This window comes from Notolepis coatsorum (genome assembly GCF_963971535.1).
Source record: "Notolepis coatsorum genome assembly, chromosome: 12".
Classification (NCBI taxonomy): Eukaryota; Metazoa; Chordata; class Actinopteri; order Aulopiformes; family Paralepididae; genus Notolepis; species Notolepis coatsorum.
Window position 1 is genome coordinate 24006181 of NC_140176.1, and position 25111 is coordinate 24031291.

Below are 25111 nucleotides of genomic sequence, written 5' to 3' on the forward strand. Positions count from 1 at the left end.
GCAATTCGAAACTGGCCCCGGTAAATGTCCAAACCCCCCTTCACCCAACCCCATCCAATGTACAGTTTCTTCCCCCTCAAATGTGTACATACTCTTTGGTAACACTTTATAATAACACTCAGTTATAAGACCTTTATAAGGTATTTGTAGATAATGGACTAATCATGAACAAATCATTTATATACATTTGTAAATGATTATTAAATCATTTATAACTATATTTGTATAACATTTACAAATTAGTTCTACATTATTTATAACTCATTATCAACATTGTTTGTACTTGATTTGTTCATCATTAAATAATGTTGTTTAATGTGTAGTAACACATTTGTAGATGCTTTGAAAAATGGATATGAAAAAAAACGACTATACTGTACCTACATTTATTTGTTCATGTTCAACAAATGATTTGTTAAGACATTCATAAAACATCTATAAATCATTTGCAGATGCTCTTGTGTGCCCTAATCTGAAGTGAAGCCTATTCATCATTAACAAATGTCTAATATAGTTAATTATTTGTTTACTTTTTCATCACCTGTTACAAATGTTGTAGACAGCTTTTGGACACACCCTTCTTTGTGACATCAAACAGTAACATAATTAGGACTATAGATACATGCAATTTTATTAACATATAAAATACATGTGCATAACATTATAGTGTAACATGGGGGGGACTAGGACCCAGGAGTACCCTGGCCAGGTATTGACAGAGTATGTAGAGGAAGTATCATGCGAGTGAGACTTGACTTCACGTGTGTTGCCGTCTGTTGAATGGAAGCACGATACATTAGCAGAGCCAAGTTATTCGTGCTGCCCCACGCTTTTAAGGTATGAGCAGGCTAAACACCTTTTTTGTTGGTAAATCTATTCCATAATTTCCGACCTACAACACTTATATGTTGGCGCCTATACAGCCTGAAAATACAAATAATTATTACCAATGTGTCATCATCACATACCGCAATATACTGAGCACACATTAGGAACAAACACATCATTCAAATGTAACGTTAGCGCCCACCACATCAAGTACGTCTACACAACATATATAGAGTTGTAGGTCAGAAATGATGGAATAGATTTACCAACAAAAAAGGTGTTTAGCCTGCGCATACCTTAAAAGCGCGGGGCAGCACGAATAACTTGGTATGACATACAGTAAGTGTGGGGTCGCCAAAAAAAATCCTAAATAAAATGGGGTTGTGGTATAAGAACCCCTGGGATAGTTGTAGGCAGTGAAGGCAGTAGATAGACTGATTTAGTATAGGCAACAGAGGTTGTATGGTATGGGCAACAGAGCCCAGAGTCCCCATGGTACAGAGTTTAGCAAGATGACAGCTAAGGGCGAGAAGAAGCTGTTTCTGAGCCTGCTTGACTTGGAACAGAGATTCCTATAGCGCCTCCCTGTGGGCAACCAGTCTGTGATTGGGGTGAGAGGAGTCCTTGACAATACCGTGTGCCTTCCCCGGACACTTACTCAATCGCAGTGAGTGATGTACCGGTGAGGCGTTGGGCGGGTTTCACCATCTGCAGTGCTTTCTGGTCCGAGGCAGTGCAGCTGCCAAACCATACCGGTGATGCAGTTAGTGATAGTGCGTTGTACGGTGCACCGGTAGACGTTCACCAGAATCTGATTCTGGTCTTTCTTTCCGGTATCATAGACGGGCACTCATGTGTTACAGCAGCAGAGGAGAAACGCATACACATCCGAGATAAAGTGCAACAGGTGCTCGAATTTTTTGGGGAAAAATATGATGTTTTACACTCAGCTTTCAACACAAGTGCATTCACACGTGCATATCTGACAGCGTCTGAGACGTATACAACAACAGCAGACTTTAATAAACAGCAGCCTAGAAAAGTTACATGAGAGGACATGGGAAAGTAGGGGACAGGGAAGAGCCTCCCGTACTTCTCTATTTCCATTGTGTGGCCTTCATTGAAATAGCTGCTCCTGCCACACACCTTTCCCCTCCTGCTGCCTGTCTGTGACCCGTGGTGGGGGAGCTACAGTAGCAAGCCAGGCATGACAGAGTCCCCTGGTTACCATTGTGTGTTGCGGTAATTACAGTGGTGGGTTGTGAAATTGACGTGGCACCATGGGCATGGAATCTCTGGAATGTTTCTGACGGCACAGTGCAGCCAGGGGGATTGCAGAGAGATGGTATTCTTCTGACACAGGACAGAGGAAGGGCAGAAGATTGTGGGTTTCTATCACTGTGTTCATCTGGTTTTGTCTACGTGATTGTGAACAGGCGAGCGGAGAAAAGAGAAGCACAGATGTGCTGATTGAAACACAAGGTGATGATCGTATCAACCCAGTTCATCTGATTTGAATTGCGCTCCTGGATCATATCGCAGATGTAATATTTGGTTTGATTTGCTTGTAAGGGACCAATGTTATCGTGTATCACCCATTCGCGGAAATAAACAATGCATGTGCTGTCGTGGGATCAACCATAACCAGCGTTTCTTCTTGATCAAAAAGGGATTCCTGGTCCCAGCTGCTTGTCCTCTGGCACCTGAACCTCCGCATCAGTGCAAAGGGAGCCCGGGTCATCGTCCAGACCTGTTTTTTTTAAGAATTCCGGCAAGAGCATGCCATCATGATTCTTTGTTATCTGACCCAGTATCTTCAGGACAAATCATTTATCGTCTACGTCTCTGCTTACCCCATTGTCCGATTCCCCCAGCGTGCTCCTTCCATTCCTGATGTAATCGGAGTGCAACACCCCCACACAGTGTGCCCGAAGCACATCAAAGCCGAGACTCACTGTCACTGTGACATAATAGGACTTAATGACCACTGCCTCTTCGTGGCGTTACAGAGGCAATGACCTCATCGCTTCATTATTATTCATCTCACCCTGATCACATTTACCTGTTATACTCAACAGTAACAGAGTTACGTCTTTTTGAAGGGAGCTTTCGGGTCTGTTCCTTTCCAAGAGCCGTTCCGAAGAATGGCTCATTGTTCTTTTTTTTTAGGGGGCGGGGGTACTTGGTTTATCAGTCTTACATCAGACGTTTACTTGTGGAATAATCCTTAGGATAACTATAGGATAAGATTTGGATCAGATTCAAACTTAGATACATACTTAAAGCCCCTGGAAACAAAGCTTCAAATTGTGCAATTAAGCATCCACCAAAGTTTGAATGAAACAATATAGGCCTACTGTATTATTAACCTTCTGTATTGTCGCAGTGAAAGGGTTAACACTTTGGTAGTGTGGTAGTTAAAGTGTTAAGGTGACAAGACATCCCATATTTTCGGGGGCAGTCCCTGAATTATGTCACCTGTCCCAGAAAACGTTCTAATTCGTTACAGAAGGCAGAAGGAGAAATTAATCATGCTTGTTGCAATGGTTGCAATGTCGGATTCTGATTTGTATACACAAATCAGTATTCACTTCTCAGATTATTTGCATCATACAGCTAAATATGGGTCTATCACTCTGCCCTCAGATTCATTACTGGTGATCCTCTGGCTGAGAGGCGCAACAAAAATAGTTTTGTTTATTTTCAAGGCCCTTGTCGGTAAGCTACCTCCTTATATCACAACATTGTTGGAATGGAATTGTAGAACCTATGTGACCCATGACTGGCGAGTCAGTTTAGGACATTGATCTCTAAACACTGTCTATCAAGTTGATTTCTTAGTTTCTTTTAGTTTGTCCTCATTCCTTCTCGACATGTTGTCATGATCTGAAACACTGTTATTTATGATTTATTTCTTTCCGTATGTAACTCATCACTGTAAACCAGTGGAGGTTATTGCATGACAACTAGTGAGGCAGTACTTCACTAGTAATATACAGACAAAAAAATATATATATATTATTATTAATATACATATATATATATATATATATATATATATATATATATATATATTTTTTTTATTATTATTATTATTATTTTTTTTTTATTAGAAATGTTTTCCTCTGTGAACAATGCCAGTGCATTTGAACAAAAACAATGCCAGTGAATTATATTTTTCTTCAAAAATGTCCAAGTGACAGCTCTGAGCTCTCTGCAGTAATGGCCACTTACTGCTAAAATAGTTGCACGGGTTGGGCTTAAGAATATAATTATCCAATCAAAATAGGCTATTTGAGTTTAAAAAAGGCGGGTAGTGAGGTGGAGCGCACGAGATTGATTGGCGTTCACGTCGTGCCACACAAACTTAAGATCCAATCAGAGACGGACAACGATATCGACCAGAACTCGGCCGTCGGCAAACTGCCTGAGACTTTCTTTTCTTTTTTTCCTCTTTTATTTAAATTTTTTTGATTGAATGAATTTCAGTTTTTAAGAACATGTTTATTATAAAAGCGAACAGTTTTAGTATCTATAAAGGTAAGATTACTTTGTGTTACTTACTTTGTCTCACGGCTCAGCTGTCCTCGCGGGGGAGGAGTTCAATTTTCATGTGAATGAATGAATGCAGGCCGGCTCGTTCTGCTTTGTTTACAAAATCAGCTGTTTACCCATTAGCCATTAGCCGCTAAACTAGCGTTAGAGTCGAGGAAAAGCAATTAATGCTTTGGATCTAATGAACGAGGGCCTATTGGACTTTGTTACACAGCTGTTCTCAAGTGGATTTCGTGGAGGGGATATGTCATGCGTTTATAGGTAAGTGCAAAATAAGTCTCTCCTCTCAATCTAATGTTAGCTAGCCGCACAACCGGTAGCTAACGTGACTGTCTATGAAGTATACACTTGATAACTGGTGATGTGCTGCTCTCACTCTCACTCTCGCAACTGTGTGTATGTGTCCCGCATTTCACTGTATGCCCTGGTATGTATGTGACAAATAAACCTCTTGATTCTTGAGTTAGTTACTGTAGAGCAGACACCATCTATATCAGCTGGTTGTACTAGTAGAGCTTTGGTTGAGAGAGATACTGTGTAACAAGGAGGGATATGAGGACTGTGTGTAACTAGGAGAGATATGAGGACTGTGTGTGTGTAACTAGGAGAGATAATGAGGACTGTGTGTGTGTAACTAGGAGGGATATAAGGACTGTGTGTAACTAGGAGGGATATGAGGACTGTGTGTGTGTAACTAGGAGAGATAATGAGGACTGTGAAACTAGGAGGGATATGAGGATTGTGTGAGTGTGTAACTAGGAGGGATATGAGGACTGTGTGTAAGTTAGTGCTCTCACCAGTATCTCACTATGATTATAGTATAGTGCTCTCATCACTATATAACTATGGAAAATGAAAATGCAGACATCTGGCACAAACCGCTCACCAAGTGCTGAGGTGAGGAAACAGCGAAGTGCTCATCCTTTATTGCAATAGCTACACTTTGGCTTCCTCTGTAAGATACGAGGAGGGCCAGGTTGTACTAGAGTTCACACTGGTTGCCATAGTCATTCATACAAAAGATAATTAGCATCACAGACATTTTAAGCATCCCTTAGTAGAGAAGGTGCTTAAGAAAATGATCCCTGTAACTCAGAAGGAGGATATCTTACCTGGAGTTATTATAGAATCCATACTATTCGGTTGTGCCCTTGCTCTGCACTTACCCACCGCCTGCAATCCTTGCCATTTAACGAGATTGTATGTGGACGATCGCGGGGCGAGGTGCTGCTTATATTGAGATCGATACCCAGCCATACCGTGGCGCAGGCGAATCATCAGCCACAGACTGAGGGAAGCAGGGCCTTGGTGGCGTGGATGAGCCGACTCCGAGGGTAAGAGTGGACCATCTGTCTTCATCCTAATGACGCCGGAAAACTTCAGGGTCCTCCCATAGTGCTTACATTAGAGCACTACTGAAGTCTCATCCTTTATTGGCTCAAGTAACTGTCCACCAGAGTATTCATATGTACAGTTAATACGATTTGCAGTGAGCGACGGCTTGGAGTTTGGCTTCTTGTTTTCACATCTTGGATACCCATCGTTTTAAATAAATTAAGCTCTCGTATTCTCAGAGGAAACATTTGTAAAGTGTATCTTTGTCTAAACTATTATCTTTGTCTAATTAATTCAAATGGAAAACGAGCAGTATGTGATGTGAATATTGTATTTCGGGTCGGCCTACTCATACAGGTAAATCCTAAATCTGTTGTAAGCTGAAACAAGAATAACATGCATCGTGTTACTGGTGCACGTAGCAATGTATAGACAGACATACAGTATGTTTACTAAATAATTATATGTAAACCCAGAATTACAAAACATGTTCATAATGTAACAAATGTAAGATATTATGCTGCTGAGGTATGATGTACTAAACATGCCACATAGTATGAGCACCTATCAGCCATTAGCATGTATTATCAGTAATTAAATACAAGCATAAAAACATCCCATTGACGACAAATATACTTCCATACTGAAAGATAAACTTACTTACTTACAGACAATGCTTACGATGGGGAAAATCGAAGGATTACAACGGATAAAAACGACATGTTGATCTGCTGAGATCTCTCTTCCAACTGAAACATGTGGTCCTATTTCCTGTTTATACCACATTCAACCGACAGGTGGTGTTAAAGCAAACCAAACCATTAAACAGCTGCCTGGGAGGCCTGCGAGGCAGAACAGTACTTACCTTCTTCTCCAGAGTCAGACAAGAAGAAATATACAAATTTTCTGTGTGTTCAGTAAAGCTATCCGGCTGCAAGCTACAGTAGTATAGCTTAACACAAATGAGGATACGCCTAGCTTAACACAAATCTGGATATGGATCAGCTAGCCTATGTTAAAACTCCAGAGCCCTTTTATGCTGCGTATGCACAGATATGTGCGTAAACTGTGCGTACGATCATTTCTAAGCAAAGTGTGAGATTTATCAATATGAACGTGTGCTTGAGATGGTGCGTATATCTACGCACAGCTCGGACCGTGCGTACATGGCGCTAAGCGGTAGAATAGGAAGACTGCAGACGGACGGAATACGCTTTCATGCATTAGAGTTCCAACACTGACGTGTTCGGTATGACTCATAATTAATTATTGTTAATTGTAAAATAGAGACATGAGTGTAATTATTGTCAAACCCTATAAATAGCATTTAGAATAGGTCTTTCCGAATGAATGCAGCATGGTTTATCTTGCGTTATCTGAAGACTTGTCACGGATATGGCAGTCTATTTATCGAGAGAAGTAGAGTCCGCTACCCGGGACACAAATTGGAGCATGAAACAAAGCGCACGAATGACATCCCCGTGCACATTCAGGTCCTCTCCACCCTGGGATTCTTCTCAGCATGAGATTGGAGATCACTCTGGCATTTCCCATCGAAGCAATAAAATGTGTACCCATGTAGCTGTCAAAGCTCCATCAATCAACAAATTCAGTTATGTGAATAAAAAGAGATTCTACTCTGTCAATGTACAGATAATCTGCAATGCAGATTTGGCTGATATGTTCTGCTGATAGTGCAGAACAGTTATGTGGGCTTTCGTCTCTATGGAGACGCTGTTGAAGACGGATGGCTTATTGGTGAGCGTTACCCATTCAGGCCTAATTTTATTTAATTCAATTGTAATGTTATTACTGGGATATCTGTAATTAAAATATCACTTAAATGCAGGTGATCGGGGTTATCCACTGAAGCCATAGATAATGACTCTGACCAACCCAACAGGAGCGCAATTATAACAAGCTCACACGCGCACAAGAGCCATAGAGTGCATCTATTTAGCAGGATACAGTAAACGCAAATGCAAAATAGTGGTTATGAGTTTGCCAGGTGGGGCGACAGTGGCTCGGGAGGTAGCAGTCGTCTGGCAATCTGGAGGTTCCCGGTTCGATTCCCGCTCCTCCCGGGCAGAGTGTTGATGTGTCCTTGAGCAAGACACTTAACCCCTAATTGCTCCCGATGAGCAGGTTGGCACCTTGCATGGTTGCCTCCACCGTCGGTGTGTGAATGTGTGAGTGAATGGGTAAAATGTGAGGAACAAATTGTAAAGCGCTTTGGATAAAAGAGCTATATAAAAAAGCAGCCATTTGCCATTTTGTCATGGGCTGACATTGGTAGGTTGGAGATCAGGCGGGCCGCTACGTTCTGTATGAATTGAAGTGGCTTGGTGGTGGTAGTCTGTAAACTAGCTAGCAGTGCATTGCAGTAGAGTTGAGTGGTTTATTTAGTCAGGTCAGTCATTTGATCATTCCCTGCTTTTACAAAAAATTGAACGGTATGGAATAAGAGGTTTCAATATGTAAATATTAATAATACAGAATCACATCTTAGAAGAGTAACTTGTGGTGTTCCACAGGGTTCCGTATTGGGACCCAAGTTATTTATACTTTATTTAAATGATATTTTTACAGTATCGAATATTTTGAAAATTGTTACGTTTGCTGATGATACTAATTAACTTTGTTCAGGGGAGGACATAAAAGAATTATTGAAAACAGTAGAAAGGGAATTGATAAAGTTAAAGAAATGGTTTGATAGGAATAAGTTGTCTCTTAATGAAAACAAAACAAAATGTATGGTATTTGGTGGTGTTCCTACTGTGAAATTAAACTGAATTTAAATGGAACCGAAATTGAAAGAGTATAAAACAAAATTCTTAGGTGTGATTATAGATCACAAACTCTGTTGGAAGCCACATTATACAATATATCAAAGGTAAATTAACCAAATCTGTTGGCATTCTGTACAAAACAAGGTAGCTGTTTAAACCAGAAATGTTTGCATATTGTATTTTTCACTTGTTGTGCCATACAGGCACGTGCACACATAGAGCCCAAGGGGTGCTTGAGCACCTGCCTTTTTGAGCCTCATAAAAAAAGTGCCCTTTCTGAAAAAAATTAAATAAAAAATTTCGTTATGCATATAGACTGCCCTTCCTACTGAAAAATGTCAGGATGGAATCAAAATATTAGGTAAAGAGTTTGCACGGCCTCCTCAGCGTGCCTCTCCGCGGACCTATATATTTTATGCATAGCGTGGGTGGTGATGATGATGATGAGAGAAACCGCTGTGGCGCATACAGTTGAATGCTGGTATTACACTCACTGAGGGACACGAAGAAGTCAAGTCCGATGGGATTCGGGAATCTCAAATACAAATTGGGATTGGAATAAAAAATGCATTTATATTAAACAATACAGAATATACAGCACTTCTTGGGGTCTGTAGGGTAAGCACTTATTCCCTCCCCCCTGAACATTTATGGAGATGTATGGGCCTTTTAAGTCAGTGATAAAAGTGTCTTTCAAGGATAAGTGAGCCCCTGCACTGATTATTATAGTTCAATATTCAATATTTGATCACCAAAACCCCCCAAAAAGCATAAAAAGGGGGCCCCCCGCCTGAAAAGGGCCCTTAAAAAACGGGCTTGTTTTAACGCGCGCTCGGTTAAAACACACACAGGTATAGTGCCCTTTTCAGCCTTTGAGCACCTGCCCCTCTAAAGTCCTGTGCACGTCCCTGAGTGGGTGTGTATCTGTTAGTGGCTTGATGTGATGGAAATTAGTCAGAAGGATTACGACAAACATCTGTATCTCCAGTATGCACCCTCCCAATTGATGATGTTTGGAGGGCGTGGAGGAGATGTATTATAGGACACGAGTGTCAGCTTCCTCATGGTTGCATTGATCCATTGGTGGACTGTTTCCAACATGGTGGACTTGATCATCTGCAGTGATGTAGACATCATTGTCATCTGGGAACTGTCCATCTGTTAACAACTTATTTGACAGGAATGAGAAAATGTCTTGTTACACCTGGCGCAACTAACTGCACGTCAACAGAAATATCTCTACTTGACGTGTATTGTGTCTAGCACAATAAAAGCTTTCCCATAGAGCTCTGCATAGAGCTCTGCATTTCGCTTGATCGGTGCTGTCAGAAGTCTGTCATTTGATTCAAGCACTCTTCCTGAAATTGTTGTACTGCTCTTGTACCGTAGATTCGAGTTGATGGACAGATACGGCAGCAGCCGCAAACTCACACACCTTATTGTCTAATGTAACCGTCTTTACTGCCCTCCTCAAAGGGATTCCCATTGCTCAGCAACACCTCCATCAGGTCTTTGGCATGGCGTTGACATTGGTGCCGAGATGCAGATCCTTTCTTGTGATGAGGACGTTCTTCACAATCATCGTTTGTTCTTCACAATCAACTGTTGTTTACAGTTCTCATATCTAACTCTAGTTCTCCACATATTTATTGTCTCATTGTGTGAAATATCATATAAGATATGCTCCAATCATGTTTATTTAATTTTTATTCAATTACTCATTCATGAAAACATAGGTACAGGCACCAACATCACCATTCTAGGTTCAATAGAATAAAAGGTATGAAGCGTAAATCGAAATAAATACAGAAATTGCAGCCATCTTTGATTTTTGCCATACCAGAATATTCAAAACATCAATATTTGAACTCCAGTTGATTCCTCACACAGTATTAACTTAAAATAGCAATACAAAATTATATTACACAGCAATTGTGTGAACATTAAGACGTTTTTAAAGAATTCATGATTTCGGTTGTGGCCATTTTGGATACATTTTTATTAAATTCAACTGGTTCCTTGACACTCAAGCCAAAATTGTTCTATAGATCCTTATCTTCAAATTAGAAGTGAAAACGAAACTTTCGCATATACATTTGAAATGACTGATTGTCCAGGCACCCCACTATCAGAAAAGTGTGTGGTTTTCTGGTCAGCAGGAGATGTGCATCTCTGGCAGCTTATGGTCAGTGGCATTGTTCGTCAAATAGTGTTGAACTTGAGTGTTACACCCTGAGTGCATAGTATAATAGACATATTAGCATGGTAGGTAGTAGTATACGGATAGTAACATAGTACATAGTAGTAAGGTACTAGTAAAAGACAGTTATTTATATATATATAAACTGACAGCTGTCAGAACTATGCCGGGCTAGCATATGGATAAAAGTTCCCATATTATGTGCATTACACAAACTAAAAACAGATATTACATAACATTACACAAACTAAAAACAGATATTACATTGCATTACACAAACTAAAAACAGATATTACATTACATTACACAAACTAAAAACAGATATTACATTACATTACACAAACTAAAAACAGATATTACATTACATTACACAAACTAAAAACCGATATTGTCTGAATTACTAGAAGAAAGAAATGCACCACCTTTGGCTGATAGTAATTTATTAATTTCCTAGGATTTCTTTTGGTTTAATAAATGTTTAAGGTTCTTAGATGGATCCCCTGCTGCCTCCTCTTCCTCTTCCTCCTCCTCTTCCTCCTCCTCTTCCTCCTCCTCCTCTTCCTCCTCCTCCTAATCCTCCTCCTCCTCCTCCTCTTCCTCTTGCTCCTCTTCCTCTTGCTCCTCTTCCTCTTGCTCCTCTTCCTCCTCCTCCTCCTCCTCCTCCTCCTCCTAATCCTCCTCCTCCTCATACTCTTCCTCATCTTCCTCCTCTTCCTCCTCTCCTCCTCCTCCTCCTCCTCCTCCTCCTCCTCCTCCACGGGGAGCAGCGTACTGGCTCATGTAAAATGGCAGGCCATGCATTATGCAGCAGCTTAGGTCACCGTGCGGGATCTTCATGTCCTCGGCTACAGTCCACTTGTCGCTGCTCTGGTCGTAGCGCTCCACCTTGTCGATGGTTCTGTAGCCATTGTAGCCTCCGACCACGAAGAGCAGGTCGTCCAGCACCGCGATGCCAAAGCTGTGGCGGGGGGTGAGCATGTTGGGCAGGGCGCTCCAGGAGTCAGTTTTTTTCATCAGACAGATCTCTGTGCTGAGAAGCAATACTCTTTTCCCTTGGTTAGTGGGCAGTGCGCGATTGGCTGAGGTTGAGTAAAATGTATAATACAAAGTATAATAAAATATTTAAGTAAAATTGATAGAAATAAAGAAAAACAAGACAATGAAATAAAGATAATAATTCATTTAAAAGCTATTTTAAAAAGGTATGTTTTGAGCAGTGCCAACCGAGTCTGCTGTCCTAACAGACTTGGGGTCTGTAGGGTAAGCACTTATTCCCTCCGCCCTGAACATTTATGGAGATGTATGGGCCGTTTAAGTCAGTGATAAAAGTGTCTTTCAAGGATAAGTGAGCTCCTGCACTCATTATTATAGTTCAATATTCAATATTTGATCACCAAAACCCCCAAAAAAGCATAAAAAGGCCCCTCCCCGCCCAAAAAGGGCCCCCAAAAATAGCACAGGCCCAGTGCCCTTTTCAGCCTTTAAGCACCTGCCCCTCTAAAGTCCTGTGCACGTCCCTGGTGCCATACATGTCATATTGTGTTGAGGTCTGGGGGAATGTTTATAAAACAAATATAGATCCTATTATTAAACTACAGAAAAGAGCTATTAGAATAATAAATCAAGCTAGTTACCTTGAATCGACAAATCCATTATTCATAAAGTCCTGCACATTAAAATGTGTAAATATGGTTTACATAAAAACCTTGGAGATCATTTTTCGTGCTAAGAGTAAGAACCTACCAGCTTGTATTCAATGTCTCTTTCAACCAAGAGAAGGAAAGTATAATTTAAGAGGGTCGTGTATTCTTAAAACATGTAAAAAGGTAAGAACTAATGTAAAAGCTAGATGTGTTTCAATCTTGGGAGTTAAATTGTGGAATAGCCTTAGTGACGGGTTGAAGTTGTGCACTTCTCAGGGGAGATTTAAAAAGGCCCTGAAGGATAAAAAAAATTCAGGAGTACAGTTTTGAGTAAACATCAAACTTTTTTTTATTTTTTTTTCTCTTAAAAAAGAATGAAAAAAAATATATATCTTGCGGCATATTTAAAGTTTTTCTTTCTTATAATAAAGTATATTTAGTTTTTAAGAATTGTAAAGGATAGGCAAAAATAAGCATGTGCTTCAGCCTATTCCTTTTTTCGGTCATTGAGTTTGGATTTTGTGTGTGAGCTTACTTTGAATATGTACATTGTACACATGTACATCTAAATTGTGGAGGCTTTTAATCGTCAAGATAAGAGGATTTGAAGGCATGGTATCCATAAACTTCAATCGGTTCGGATCCTTTGAATGAAATGAGAATGTAAACAAACACTGCATGGCGTCACGTTAGAAAGTATCACTGCGTTGCGTGAAATCACTGACTGAGCCCAGAGAGGAGTGGTTTGGCAAAAAAAAAATCCGAGTATATTTGCTTAGAAAACGTAATTGTCGAATTCAATTATTTTTTATTTCTCCACGTGGTAAATACACAGGTCACAACATGTTTACAGGAACGTTTTGGAGTTGTATTTGGAGTGTATTTCGTGACTGTAGGGGACTGTAGGGAACTTCAGGGTTAAGGACTGCCCCACTTCCAGTGATGAAGCTAAGCTACGCTAACGGTGCGGGCGTTCCCTAAGCCTACTGCACGCACAGAGAAGAAAATGGTATGTATCTTCTTGTCTAACTCCAGGGAAGATGGAAAATAAGCTAATTTCCCAAAATGTTGGCGTTTTCCTTTAAGGAAACGTGTACTTCTACCACTACTGTCTTTCTGTCTCCGTAGGATATGGTGACTCACGCGAGAATCATCTGACTGGGAAGCAACAACACAACTTCCATCTCATTAAAAACGTTCACCAGAGAGGCTCATTGTCACTCATCTCCACTTGTTACATCCAGCCAGACCCCCATAGACTGCTGGTTTCAATGTAATTGACAGGGTGGGGGATTTTAGGGCTTTGTAATGGTGATGGTAATGTATATTTCTGAACCCACACCCACACACCTCACCCCCTCTTTCTCTGCGTCCCTGTTCTCCCAAAGAAAAAGGGAAAAGGGATAAAAGCCGTAAACCTGTATGGTGCCGGGGAGTCTTGGGAGGCAGATTATTGACACGGCTGTATATGTAATCAACCCCTATTCAACGAAGGAAGCCTTTCATTCACGTACGCCGCTGTCGTGGGAATGTTGGATGAAAAACGCCTCCACGTGGGGGAACGGAAAGTACAGAGCGGTGCTGATGACAGCGAGGCGGAGGCGAGGCGGCACCCAGGGAGAAGAAAGGGAAACATGATTGCACTCAGTGTGTGTCTCTCGCAAAAGAAAGTTGTCCAAGTCAAAAGTTGTGGGCTATTTACGGGGGGGCAAAGTCTTGTAAGAAAAGCGTGTGACATTTTGTGACAGTCAAAATGGCTTGGCCTACACACACATTGGATTTTAATAAGACATGTTTTAGAAACTGACTATATATATAAATATATCTAGATTATGCTTCACTTCACTCTTAAATATGCTGGATGTTCAGCACCAGAGTGTCCGAGGGGTAAAGCACTCGCTCCTCAGTATCCAATAGAAGTGGATAAAAGCGTTGAAAAGAATAACCCTATGCTTTCTTTGCCTGCCTGTAATAAAGTATATGCTGATCAAGAGCTATTTAGATAATATATTGATTTATCTGCCAATAGTACAGTATGTGGCCTTTAAAGCTCCCATATTGTGAAAAGCTCACTTTTTCAATGCTTGTGCACGTACATTTGGGTCTCTGATGGGCCTACTAACACTTAAAAATAAGACAAGCCAGTCATATTTTGCACCCAGCCTGTATTCAGAAACTGTGCCTTTAACCTGTTAAGCTGTAGCCCTATTTTCAGACATTTCGCCTAAAGGTACATGCCTAAGTAAATGGAAGATTGCTCCACTTCTACAAGGCCAATTTGCATGTTCTTGGTATCTAGGAACATCTATGGGACCTGGGGTTATGTATTCCCAGTGTCCGAAATATTGTGTCTGTTACTAGGCTTGAGTAAATTGTAATGAAAAAAATGAGAATATAAATTATGATTTATTTTTGGATCTGTGCCGGTGAATAACACCATGTTACAGTTGTGCTGGAACCGAGCTCGCTCACTGAGCTCATTCAGCACCTTCTTGAGATCAAGTGTAAAAAAATCTAAGCAAATTAATAAAGGGAAGATGATTAAACAGAAGGATTTGTAGATACAGTAATAAATTATAATCAATTTTAATTATAAATTCATATTTGACTGTGACCGTGACCTTATTATGGCCAAATCATACATCTATGGATAGGGAAAAGGCTCCTCTTTCCAAGGGCAGGGTTACATCTGGATTTAGTCATGTCCTTGCAGTTGTACGATAAAAGAGATATAATTAGCATTTTTTCGATAAATTCTTATTTTCGGTAAATCGTATAAAACATCTGTACAAATTTAAATATACACGTTGACTGCTGTTTTGATAGGGTTATGGTCTTTACTCTTGGCAAAAAAAAGAATAATAATTAATAAATCCTCTTAACATCCAAGGGCCCACATGTGGGCCCTCAAGAGGACGATTCTCTATGCCACTTTGCCGACCTCTAGCGGCTCGGGTGTGCATTTCTTTTAATACAATATACAGTATAGCCCTATTTCTTGCCTGTCGATTGCCCTTTCAGGTGACTAAATCTGTTCAGTGGTTCTCGAGTTACATGCCGATATGTGAGGCGTGCGCCAAAGTACACATTACCACCCCCGACTCCTGGGGCTCTCGCTCCGTCAATCATTTGGCGATCTCGAAAATTCTTTGACAGAGTTGTAGCCAATGAGTATGGCTTTCCAATGATACCCCACATACGGTCTCTATTGATCGATTTATGATAAAGAAAAGCAGGGTCCCCTTATAAGGGGCCCTTACGGCTTAAGTTGTTTGGATATGCGTCTTTATGTGACAAGAAAAAGCTCATTGCAATGCGTGTCGTTGACTCATGTGTGCATGTGAAAAATGTGTGTCCAAACATGGCTTGCTCTTTTCTACCCAAAGTTGAACCTAAAATGTATTTCTGAAAACATTCTTAGTAAGTTTGATACACTCTTGTTGGATCTTAAGTCATATTTTATCTGCAAAATCTACTCTAGTTTGACAGATTGATCTGAATTTCATTCAATGTTACAGGCTCGTACAGCATTGCTAGATGTACGATAATTATCGTATTTGTACAATATGTACTAGAATATGGGACCTTTAATGCTTTTGAGTTTTATATATCTGACTAGTGGACAGAGGATCTTTAAACCAAATTCTGCTGTGTTACTATTGAACAATGTACTGCTGTCACAGAAAGGGGGAGTAGTAATAATTAAACAGGTTATGTGTGTATGCAAGCATCTGTGTGTGTTTATGTGTGTGTTGTCTGTTTGTTCAGGCCCAGTCCAACCAACTCCGAAACAATGCCTAACCTTAACCTTAACCAACTCCGAAACAATGCTTAAAGTTAACATGCCTAAACTTAACCGGCGAAAGAATGCACGTTAAAAAAAGAAAGAAAAAAAAATTCAAGGGAATCAAACTTGTCACCAACAGACCGCAGGATCCACAGCAAGGCAGCGCTAACAGTTGAGCTAGTTGTCGATGTTAAAAAACGGGGGATTACTAATGCTGCCGCGGGGGCGTGGCTAGACGCAAGTTGGGCGTGGCTAGACACAAGTTGGTTGCCTTTAATATTTAGGCGGCCCAGTCATGGCACAACTGGGTGCAGGAACTCATTTTACAGTGAGATGGAGAGCCAGCGCTGGGTGAACTGATAAGGCTGTGACCAAGAGGGCGTGATGTGTGGCAGGGTGCTGCAGGACAGACGAGACAATTGGATTTAAATAATGAATATATATATATTCATTATTTAAAACCAAGGTTAAAATGCATGATAATAATCTGGAATCAGTTTAGGAAACAATTTGGCCTACACGCTCCATCGGGGCTAGCTCCAATCTCTCGCAACCACCTATTCCTACCGTCCTGTTCTGATCCTGTATTCAGAAGCTGGGCGAACAAAGGTTTGCTAACCATTAATGACCTCTACTCCGGAGGTGTGTTCTCCTCGTTTGCAGAATTATCAAAAAAATGTGGTCTTCCAAACTCCCACCTTTTCCGTTTTTTTCAGATCAGACATTTTGTTCAGAACCAATTCCCACAATTCCCTGGCCGTCCTCCAGACTCTAGGACTGACTCTCTCCTATCGCTCGGTACCGGGCGGAAAGGGCTCGTCTCAATTATATATGATAAAATATTTTGGATGAACCCAACTTGCTTAGACTCCCTAAAAGCCAAATGGGACGAAGATCTGGGAATTACCATTACAGATGAACAATGGGATCATATATTAGACCTTGTACACACCTCCTCTATATGTGCAAGACACAGTTTGCTGCAGTGTAGGATCCTGCATAGGGTTCATTACACCAATGCGAGGTTAGCAAAGATATACCCGGATAGAACGGATGCGTGTAATAGATGTAAACAATCTCCAGCCGATTATATGCACATGTTTTGGACGTGCCCCAAACTCACAGAGTTTTGGACTGCAATATTTGATACACTGAGTAGGGTCCTGGGTGTGACGTTAGACCCTGATCCACTCACTGCCTTTTTCGGTATCCCGAATACCCCTACGATCACATCTAGGGCTGCAAAACGAGTTGTGGCGTTCACTACCCTCCTCGCTAGGAGACTTATTCTCTTTAAGTGGATACACCCTTCCCCACCCACTCACAACAGATGGATACATGAGATACTACATTGCATTAGGCTTGAGCGAATCAGATTCTCCCTTAAGGGCTCCCTTGAAACATTCCATGTGACCTGGCAACCATTTCTGCAACACATCGATACCCTGACTATCAATGAAGAGACTTAGAAAGGATAGAGCTTTACACCTCTAACTGCACTTCCATATATTTTATTATTATTTTATTCCTATTTTCGAATCCCCCCTCCCTTCCCTGTCCTGGTATGTATGGGTGTGAATGAGACCCCGGGGTGAGTGGGTAACTGGGGGAGGGAGAGGGGAACGAGGGACACAGCTGCAGAAGATCAAACTACTCAAGAATTACCACAACACTATAAGTAGGGGTGGGGGAAAGAGTGAAATAATATTATTGATGACTTTCTTCTACAGCCACATTCGTGCTAGAGAGGTTTTTTTTTGAGTTTTTAGTTCTTTCTTTATCTCTTTTTATCTAAATATTTGTGCACAATGCAGATGGGTCTGATTGTTGTTGTTTTTTGTTTTTCTTTCCCAGCAGCATCTATGCTATGTGTTTATACATTTTGCAGATGTGTTTGTCAACAACCTCGGTGTGGGGGGGATGGGGTGGGAATGAGGGAGGGGAAGGGGAAATGAGAGGGAAAAAAATAAAAATATGGAAAATGTAAAATATCGACAACTGTAAATGTTAAAAAGAAATTCCTGCAATAAAGGGGAAAAAATGCATGATAATCTCCACAAAGATCCACACAAGAACCCTTCTTGGTCTCTTCAAAACCTTTCCAAATGGAATTCTCATTGACTTGCCAACACCAGCAATACAATTGCATCATTATCAGCACGGATGAAAGCAGTGGAGTGAAATGTTCTCAATCTATTCCCATAATATACAGCTCACGGTTGAAAGCAACCTGAGGGGCGTCGGGTTCGGGGCTGGCGGCTTGTAAGAAGCAGTGGAGGGATACCCCCTTTGGCACACAGCGCCACGGCTCCAGAACAGAAGCTCCATCGTAAAACATCCATCAGGGTATTGGGTCAAGGCAGACGGGAGCTCCATAGTTTAACATCCATCAGATTGCTGGGTCAAGGTGGACTCGATGCTGGCGTTTATAGTCCTCGCTAGTGATTCATCATGACCTATAACACAGTTCAGCGGTTCTGACAGGGTGCTCTGGCCCCTCTCATCGCTGTAACAGGGTTTCAGCCTCCAGTCCATAGACAGGCTTGTTTAAGGGTGAAACATGCTGGGACAGGTCTCTGCTATTGGGTGAGGGTGGCAGGGGGCGGGGGTTGGGGTACAAGCCCATGACCCAGACAGCCTGACTTATTTGACTACACCTTTTGTTAGCTAAAAAGCAATACATGCCAAGATTCATTCAAGATTCAAGAGTTTTATTTGTTACATACATACACGAGACATGCAAATAATGAAAATAAATACAAATAATAAAATAGAATAGATAGTAAAATAGAATAGACATGATAAAAAGTCATACGAATAAAATACACTGCTAAGCTTAAGAAATAAAGGCAATGAGTAATATATGATTGATTGATTGATTGAAAACTTTATTAACAGATTGCAGAATAGGTACAGTACAGTACAATTCTACAATTCTACAGTACAATTACAAATATACAGTTCTGTTTTAAAGTGACCTTTTTGGTAGTGTATTTGTGTGAGAGTGTAAGTGAGGATGTGGTGTGTGTGTGTGTGTGTGTGTGTGTGTGTGTGTGTGTGTGTGTGTGTGTGTGCGTGCGTGCGTGTGTGTGTGTGTGTGTGTGGAGAGATCAGTATTCAGTGTTGTGATGGCCTGGGGGAAGACAGACCAACACAGAACTACTAGGAATGTCTGATCACTGAGTGTGACTCCCACCTAAACTGCACAGACTATAACATAGTATGACGTATATCACGCCAGTTAGGGTACCGTATGTATACTGTACCTGTGTATACTGTATACTTTACTTACTTTAGATTCTAGTGTTTATTGTAACCATATTTATTGTAATGTATAACATAACTGATCTGCACCTCTGATCACACTGCCTACTTGCTCATATGCGTATATTCAGAGTTAATTATATTGTTTACACTGCCTATTTCTTACTTTTCTACTGTACTATAATTTTATTGCCTGTATTTATGTCTTCTACTATTACAATGCCCATACCTGTACCTGTACCTCCCCCTCCCCACCCCACCCCCATGCTGCTATGATGCCTGGATTTCCCCAAAGGGATCACTAAAGGAATATCTTATCTTATCTTATCGATAACCTGTGAACAGGTGAAAGTGTGGTGATGTGGCAAAATGCCATCCAGCTGTTTTCATTTGAAAGGACATTTTGTGCCGGGTTTCTCCATAGAGCCCCGTTCTACTTTCTAGCATCAAGATTGATGGATGAGGGAGCTTGTGTGTTTCATTGGATGTTGCTGATCGGCTCTGACACTCTAGCGATGCACTTCGTACTTGGCTGAGAACGTACTGTACAATATCAAATCAAGCCAGTGACACAACAACTGATTGTGTTGTTTCTTTAGTTTTGAACAGTGCTGTCGAGGATGCCTTCTTGGGAACATTGCATTTTGTTCTCAAGACGTGACTTTTAGGTCTTAGTGCTTTTTGCAGTGAGTGCTTTTTCGTACAGTCTTCAGCTTGGGCTCTTTTTTTGCCTCTGAAATAAGAGAGAATTAATTGAATATTGAATATTGATTATTTTGTGGTAAATTCTTGATTCTCAAATAAACATCTTGACAATTTGTCTTCTTTCTTTCTTAATCTTGAATTTTAAAGAAAAGTAGACAGAAGTAGATTTGTAAAATAATTTGAATGCAATCAGCCATACAATGGGGTTAATTATTAACTGTTAAGAAGTAATCATGAGCAAGTGCATCAGCATTTTAAGTGTATTTTTTATTCTTGTTTGATAATATCAATGTTTAAAATACTTTTCTCCCCAGATAGTCAGAACATATTTATAAACGTGGTTAATTATTAACTGTTAAGAAGTAATCAGGACCAAGTGCTATCATCAGCATAAGTAATTTTTTTTATTATTATTATTTGATCATATAAATGTGCAAAATACTTTTCTCCCCAGATACTCAGAAGGTATTTACATTTTATTATCAGTGTTAAATGATATCATATGTTTGCATTATTCTGAATAGCAGCCTATAATGGTAAATAAATGGTAAATGGTGCATTTATATAGCGCTTTTACCGAAACCGCTCTTACCCAACTCAAACATTCACCCATTCACACACACTGGCGGTGGAGGCAACCATGCAAAGTGCCGACCTGCTCATCGGGAGCAATTAGGGGTTAAGTATCTTGCTCAAGGACACTTCGACACGCTGCCCAGGAGGAGTGGGAATCGAACCGGGAACCTTCCAATTACCAGACGACTGCTCTACCTCCTGAGCCACACCTAAAAGCAGTAATCATTCTCACTGTCTGCTTGACAGGTGATGGTAGATATCTCCAGCCTGAGAAAAGGGTAAAGTAGATCTCGTGCCTGAAAAGGTTGCCCACCTGTTTTAGGAGGTATATACATTTTAACCTTTTTCTCAGTTTAACCTTTTAATACACAGTGCCATTATTTTCACTTAAACTATACAGCCTATTGTAATGAGCCTCATTAACCAAGCTTCTCAGTGTCCGAACACTGATTCAGGATCAGCAACCAGTGCCGACCACAGCCCATTAATTACAATCCAAAGGCACAACTGATCATAGAGTAACGTTCATGCCGAGGCGCTTGATGAATGTGGGTCAGAGAGAAGATACTGTGCAAGGCAAGAAAATACTTCTAATATAAATTATTACAGCATCCATCGGGGCTGCTATCTAACTGTGAGCAGCACACTGTGCCCACCATGTCGTTAACTTCATAATGACAGCATTTTCTCTGTGCAAATGATCCACTTCATCATCGCTGCCGTTGGATATGCGGTGAACTGATTGTCATCCGGAACTATATAATGCCCACGCCTAGCATGACCAGATTAAAGTCATTCATTTCACACGCTCAATAAACAGTCTCTCTCTCTGTCTGTCTCTCTCTCTCTCTCTCTCTCTCTCTCTCCATCCTCCTACCCCATCCCCCCCTCTGTAGATATTGTACAATAACGGAGCGGAGACAGGAGTGTGCTCAGATCTGATCTTCTTTTGTTAACTCATGAACCCTCTATGACTACATTACAGGTCAGATCTCACACATGATGATTATACATTTCACATGAGCCAAGAGGATCTGAATCTAAAATGCAGATGTTTGTGGATGTGAGGGATGTTACTGTATGCTGTCGCCTTATTTGCTATAGCTGAGCCAAGGCCCTATTACTACTACTACAACTACTACAACTACTATAACTACTACTACTACTACTACTACTACTACTACTACTACTACTACTACTACTACTACTACTACAACTACTACAACTACTATAACTACTACTACTACTACTACTACTACTACTACTACGACTACGACTGCTACTGCTACTACTACTACTGATTTGATTTGATTTGATATTTTTTATTTTCGTGTCTTACATACAGATGTATGCCCAGCCCATATGGGCTTACAAGACACATAACAATAAGTATATAATAATATACTTTACCAATTACTTAACAAATGACATAGACCAAGATGGCCATACAAAAAATACAAGAAAATACAATAAAACGTAATATAACACAAGCTGTACTCAATGTAAATAAACAGAAAAGCAAGGTGAATTCAAATACAATTATATAGGATACAGTGTGTTTTGTCTCAGGTGCCATGCCTTCTCCAAAAATCCTGCAAAACCGAAGATGTCCTCCACAAAAAAACAACTCAACATACAGCTCTCAGACTGCCAAAACAAATCTGGGTTTACAATTTGAATTTTTTCAAATAAAGCCCTCCTCAAAGTGGTGTACAAAGGGCAATAAAAAACAAAATGATATTCATCCTCCACCACTCCCAGATCACACAGAACACACAACCGCTCCTCCTCAGGTTTACCCTGGAATCTACCCACTTCCACAGCCAATGGCAGGGTGCCAGACCTCAACTGGGCACACAGAGACCTCCGTCTTCTCTTTAAGTTTAACATTACATAAGGTTCAGTAAAATACTAATTTTTAATTGCAATATATTTTCTAAGTTTAGGTTTTTTCAAACTACTACTACTACTACTACTACTACTACTACTACTACTACTACTACTACTACTACTACTACTACTACTACTACTACTACTACGACTGCTACTGCTACTACTACTACTACTATTGCTACTACTATCACTACTACTACTGATACTACCACTACTGATATTACTACTACTACTAATACGACTGGTACTACTACTAATACTACATTTACATTTAGTCATTTAGCTGACGCTTTTCTCCAAAGCGACTTACAAGTTCTGTGTGACAAGTCAGCAGGAAGGGTACAACTCTTTCAGCTGAGTAACAATGTTCAACAAAAAGTGCTGAAACGTGGGTGCTGCAGTGTTGAGTGCATAGTAGTAAAGACATATTAGTATAGTAGGAAGAGTGCATGATAGTATAAGCCAGTAAGAAGGTTCCTGTTTTTTTTATAATTATTATAAAAAAGAAATTCAGGTATTGATTGAAGAAGTGTGTTTTTAGTCAACGGCGAAAGATTGGTCGGGTTTCAGCTGTCCTAACTGTGGTGGGAAGTTTGTTACACCATTGTGGAACGAGGACCGAGAATAGGCGGCGTCTCTTTGATGACCCTCCCGGAGCTCGGTTAGGAGTGGGTCCAGACGATGTAGAGCGGAGGGGTCTTGAGGGTGTGTAGTTAAGAGACCATTGACCGGAGGTAGGTGGAAGCCATTCCCTTTGCCTTGCGATATGCCAGGTCAAGGACCTTGAAGCTAATTTGTGCGGCGATGGGGGGCCAGTGCAGGTCCCTAAGAAGTGGGGTAACATGGGCTGACTTTGGTAGGTTGGTGATCAGACGGGCGGCTGCATTCTGAATGAGAGGCTTGGTGGTGGTGGTCGGTAGGCCAGCGAGCAGTGCATTGCAGTAGTCGAGGCGAGACATGACTGTTGATTGGACAAGGAGTTGAGTGGCTTCTTTTGTCAGGAAGGGGCGGATTCTTCTGACATTGCTCAGGAGGTAGGATGTCAGCCATGCCAGCGCAGTGCCAGCCACTCCCATTCCTGCGAGGGATGCAAGGAGGATCTGATGGCTGTGGCAGATTGACTGTGTCGAAGGCTGCCGACAGGTCCTTCGGTAAATTATCGGGCTTCAAGATTAATTGGCCCAAATCAGCTTGTCTTCCTCTTAATGAGTTGGCCAAAGCGGTGCAACTACCGGCTGACATCCCCATAGTTGAACATTTTAAGTACTTAGCATAGAGATCTTTCCCACACTGAATCAGACAACTAAATGTAACTTCACAGGCACATAATAAAATACATCAGGACCTGGATAGATGGTCGAGCCTTCCTAATTCGTTACAGGCCCGAGCATCCATAATTAAGATGAACATACTACCTAGTACCTAGCATACATTTTGTCAGCTCAATGCTCCCCCTTCCTCCTCCAATAGACCACTGGCATAAGACTCAAACTATGATATCCAAATTCATTTGGAATAATAAACGCCTGAGAATCAAAAGAACTACCATGCACTCAACGTAGGAAACAGGATGGGGGCTTGCCCGGCTTGGCAATCCCCGATTTTAAGTTATATTTCTGGTTCTTCTCTCTGAGGCCCCTGATAAACTGGCTGGACCCTGAAATTGCTGTGCCATGGCGCTCCTTAGAAGCAGCAGCGGTCTCACCACAAAGACTACAGGATGTAGTATACTCCACTATTCCTATATCAAAATGGCAGCTAAGATCTTATGGACCAATCATATCCCACGTGATTAAAACGTGGTGTAATGTAGAGAGGTCCTGTAAGGTTAAATGCCCGTGGCACCTCAACTCTCCAATTTCTCATAAGCAGCAACTACTTGTTGGGCACAAATCGATTAATATTCCTCAATGGGAGAGGAGGGGAGTCCATACTCTGGAAGATATATACGATAAGGACCTAAAGGAATCTTATGATATACCTGGCGAATCATTCTTCCTTCCTAACTAAGGTCGGCGCTCAGGGCCCACGTTGTACCGTGGGCTCAGGTGTTGCACCCACACCCTTTTGTTGGGCTTATCAGTGACCGGACAACCACAAGAGGGTTTGTCTCAGATTTGTATACATGTTTAATCAAATCCACATATAACAAATTTACATTAGATACAGTCTGGCAAGGGGATATCCCAGAGTTAGACCCTGAGTTTGACTGGGACGAAATAGAAAAAATGCTATATTAGCCTCCCGTAACCCTAATCACCAACAAATTAATTTTAATTATATTCATAGGACGTATCTCACTCCTAGGAAACTGTTTGCTATGGGACTGGTGGCCGACTCCCAGTGCACTTTATGCTCTCTAAGAGCCACTGGCACGTATATGCATAATGGTCTGGGATTGCCCGCCAGTAGCCCATTTTTGGAAATTTATAGCAACTAAACTATCAAGCATCTGTAATATATCAATTCCACTCAAGGCAGCAACATTACTTCTAAACGATATATCTTTATTACCAACATCCATACAACAGAAAAT